The sequence below is a fragment of the Dasypus novemcinctus genome, chromosome 1, assembly GCF_030445035.2.
Source record: "Dasypus novemcinctus isolate mDasNov1 chromosome 1, mDasNov1.1.hap2, whole genome shotgun sequence".
Lineage (NCBI taxonomy): Eukaryota > Metazoa > Chordata > Mammalia > Cingulata > Dasypodidae > Dasypus > Dasypus novemcinctus.
This window is the reverse complement of record NC_080673.1, coordinates 73,242,143-73,246,543: the sequence shown is the minus strand read 5'-3', so window position 1 is coordinate 73,246,543 and position 4,401 is coordinate 73,242,143. Positions and strand designations below refer to the sequence as shown.

General features: G+C 33.6%; 1 non-coding gene across 1 annotated transcript; it reads left to right on the top strand.

Annotated features, from left to right (window-relative positions):
* The first annotated feature begins 2,375 nt into the window (after positions 1-2,375).
* On the top strand, positions 2,376-2,538 carry LOC111764185 (U1 spliceosomal RNA). Its single transcript, XR_002796866.2, has one exon. It is a non-coding gene; the product is annotated as a U1 spliceosomal RNA (small nuclear RNA).
* The last annotated feature ends 1,863 nt before the right edge of the window (positions 2,539-4,401 follow it).

The window sequence follows — 4,401 nt, the reverse complement described above, 5'->3', positions numbered from 1 at the left end:
CTTGGTGGGCCCTATCTTGGAATATATGATAAACTATTTACCCACTGTCACAGAGTTAGGCTCATTAATAATTTCCTTAAACATGATTCTGTTCCCCTTTTATTTGAACAGTTAATTAACACTATACTCATTAATTTATGTCTCAGAGGTTTAAATCTTTGTTCTGTTTCATATACTGGTTGAGCCCTGAATCTCAGCAGAATTGCAGCCAATACCTACTCTCCAGACCCACCCAGGACAATTAACAAAAGGATGATGATGGAATAACCCCATTCCAAAAGCAGAGGATCTGCAACTGCAAGCAAAACAGCTCCTTCCATCTGTCCATAAGATCTAACACCCTCTCAATCTGAAACTGAGCAGGAATCATCATCCCAAAATCCTCAAAATTGAGGAATGAGAAAATATAATTGTGGAATGTAACCATGGAGTAAAGTCGAATTATTGTTATTGTGGTAATAGAAGAAGTTGTAATATTGATATAAAGATAGTGGTTAACCAGAGGTTCTGAGGAGAGGGGAAGGGTAGAATAGGTCAAACATAGGGCATTTTTAGGGCATTAGAACTGCTCTGCATGACATTGTGCAGTGATGGATATAGGCCATTATACATTTTGTCAACCTATAAAATTGTATGGTAGAAAGTGTAAACCATAATGTAAACTATAGACCATGGTTAATATCAATGCTTCTATATTTGATGGTCAACAAATGTACCACACTAATGTAAGGTGTTATTAATAGGGAAAAATGATAGAGGGGGAGGTGGGGGGGTATATGGGAATCCCTTATATTTTCTATGTAACTTTTCTGTAATCTAAAACTTCTTTAAAAATAAAGTAAAATATTTCACTCTTTTCATTGAAGAATAATGGGCATAGTTGGAATACATAGTTAGAATCAAATGTTGGCTAAAATCCTTTATTTCAGATATGCATAATTTTTAATCTCTCCAAGGTATAACGCGTACCCTGTGCACCTTATATTTTCTGTTTTCCACCATTCTATCCTGCTTTCCGCCTTGGGAGGATGATATTTTGGATGCCTCTGCACTCTGGCTTAAAGCTGGATTGATGCATTGTGGCAAGAGAAGGAGGGAAGTCAGGACATTCATTTATTCCCTTTATTCCTTCTCTGTCAGGTCACCAAATGCCACTGTTCCTCTCCAAGTGGCTTCCTCCTCTATAGTACTCTCTTCTCAGTTCTTGTAACAATTTCCTCCTTCATCCATTTAAGCCCTGAGTGTCAACAGTTTTTCATTAATGCAGCTAGTACCTCTACATCTCTCCCACACCCTTGTAGATAGTTTCTTTGTGAATAAGCCATCCTTAAATTATTGTGATTTGACTGTGCAATTTTTTTCCTGTTGTAGCCCTGACGTATGTCTTGGATAGACATTAATGCTCTGGAAGAAAACTTGGTAGCAATCTTATTGACTATAATTATTGGAATAAAAATCCTATAAACTATTTTTAAAAAAGATTTATGATCAGTAAACACTTGACTGATTTAAATGGCTATCGTGTGATTAAATTGAGTAAATTGTGTAGCATTGTGTCATCTGAGTTTCTTTACAAGTAAAATGAGAATGTTGGAGTAGATTTATCACCTAAACCAAGTATCATCACGATCAATAAATATTTACTGGAAATCCAAGTTTTAGGGCCCTTTTCCTAATATTTGTTTAATGCATTAACCAAAAGAAAACACTTTTGTACTTAAAGGTATTGTAGTGCAGCAGTAAAGATAGTTCATGAATACATGCCCTATATATTTATCAGAAAAAATGAAATGACGTAAAAGTTCTAGTTTCATTTTTTACAGAGGAAGGAAGGAGTAAATTATACTTAAAGTTGTTCCTTCGAGACTGTATGCTTCCATACCAAAAGTTCTTTTGTAAAAAGCCATCTAAATATAAGTTAGGGGGCTCTTAATTTGTAAAAGTTTCAAAATCATAGCAGTGAATACTAGCATATATAGTTTACATTGCATAGCAAATCGCCTCTGAGAATACAAAATATAGTACTCCCAAATCCCTTACAAACTGTTAATAATATCCACATGTTGCCGATGGGATAGCTTTCATTGTTGCAATCCCCACACCCACTGCCATTTGTTCTACTAACTCAAATTATTTGGAAAATAACCTGAATTTTAAAAATTCTTCAACTTTTTAACTTAATCATATTATGCTGATGTTCATGTCAACTAAAGGATTATATTTTCAAAATGTATGTCACAGTCCTGTTGAATTAAGAGTCAGGAAAATTTACTTACCAGTATGTGTATGTAGTTATGCTGCAATAAGACTTAACACCTTCCAAAGAAAGTTTTACCTTGCCAACTTAAGTATTTCCACAAATAAATTATTTAATGATACTTACTTGACAGGGGAAATACCATTATCATGAAGGTGATTTTCCCAGGGCAAGGCTTATCCACTGTACTCCTTATGTGCTGACCCCTGCAATTTCCTCAAATGTGGGAAACTCAACTGCATAATTTCGGTAGTGGGGGACTGCGTTTGTGCTCCCCCCTAAAAGAATAGAAAAAAAAGAAAAAAATAAATTATTTCATGAGCAGAGTTATAGTTTGGAAATTTACGAATTCTTTTGTTTTCTTGCAGGGATTAACTATTGTACAAACTCCAATCAATTGTTTGTAGCTATCTTATAAAGACATGTGATGCAGCCTCAAGGCTTATTAGGGAAATAGAGGAAAGGTCCCCTAAATTAATTAGGAAGTTTCTTCATATTCATAAGGATTGAATTGTAGCATGCATGTGTCTCTGATATCATTAATTAGTATGTTTAACAATTTAGATATCAGTGGTCAAATTATGCTTAAAAGCAAAGGGAAGAAGAAAAAATAAAGTGGAAACATCACTTCTCCACCAGGAATTATCATTCTGAAATCTGCTGAGCTGCTCCACTGGTTATTGGGAGTAATATTTGGGCAATGTGCATTAAAAAGAAACAAGATACTTAACTTTCCTCCATAGGTGAGAAGTAGAATGATATTGCATGGACAGAGCATGAGTCATAGTCCTTCCTTCCATTAAATAAAGAACAATTAAAACAACTGATAACCACTAAATTAATATTACTTGTGATGTATAATTTTAAATATTTCATCATTACCCCACAATAAGTGCTTACTGAATTAAGAAACCTCTCAAGTCATTCTGTTAACACTGACATATGCTTGTTTATATTTGTTGAATGCTCACTCTGTGTCAAAAAGCAAGCTAAGTGCTTTGCAAGTTTTATATTATTTGAATTGCACAATAACTTTATGGCAAGTACTAATATTTTTCAATTTGATAAGTAAATGAATTTTATAAACAGGTCCAGAGAATTTAAGTAAATTTTCCAAGGCCACGTAGCTAATAAAATTATATAATTTAACTTTAACTCATAAAGTATTGATGATGGTAGTGTTGATTTTCATCATATTTTTAAAATTATATAGTTAAATCCGTCACTCCAAGGAAGAAAATTTTATTAATCTATAAATAAGTTTATTACACTCAGCATTATACCATGGAATAAATGTGTGTATCACATGATTTTTATACAGATATATACTATGTGTGAAGCAGGATCACAGGTCCAGCTCAGGCTGACTGAAAATTATGGCTTACACTGGAAGAAGCTGAGAAAGTGGTCTAAGAAAAAAAAAGTGACTCCGGTTAGCAAAGGAAATGTGGAAGAAAAATGTATGTTTACCAATGAAGGGAAATAGGAACACTAACTTCTACTTAAATTTACCAAGTGCTTTAGACACACTATGTCCAAATATCATAGTTGGTTTTATTTTATATTTTGTCATTAAGTCAAATATTTGGAGAGTTTAAGTAACTTGCATAAATATACAAGACACATAATTACCATAGCAGGAATTTGAACCTAATTGACAATTCACAAGTCCTGTACCCTTCACCTAAGCCACACTGCCATAATGCAACCAACATTCCTCACTTGTCATCCAATAAAATTAAGAGAATGTTTCTCTTTAAGTCACTAGCAGCCTCAGAAAGCTATGTGGAGAAGTCCCATTTATACATTTTTTCTTTTGTTCCTCATGTTTTTGGTGTAAAATCTAAAAATCCATTGCATAAATGCAAGGTCCTGAAGATATTTTCTTGTGTTTTCTTGCAGGAGTTGTATAGTATTAACTCTTATATTTAGATCTTTGACAGACGTTGAGTTACATTTTTTATATGTGACAGATAGAGTTTCACATTCTTTTGAGTGTAGATTTCCAGTTGTCCCAATGCTATTTATTTAAGAGACTATTCTTTCCCACTCAGTGGACTGAGTAAAAATCAACTGGCCATTTTGTTCATCAAAAGATACTACCATAAAATGGTAAAGACAATCACAGGATAGGAGAAAATATT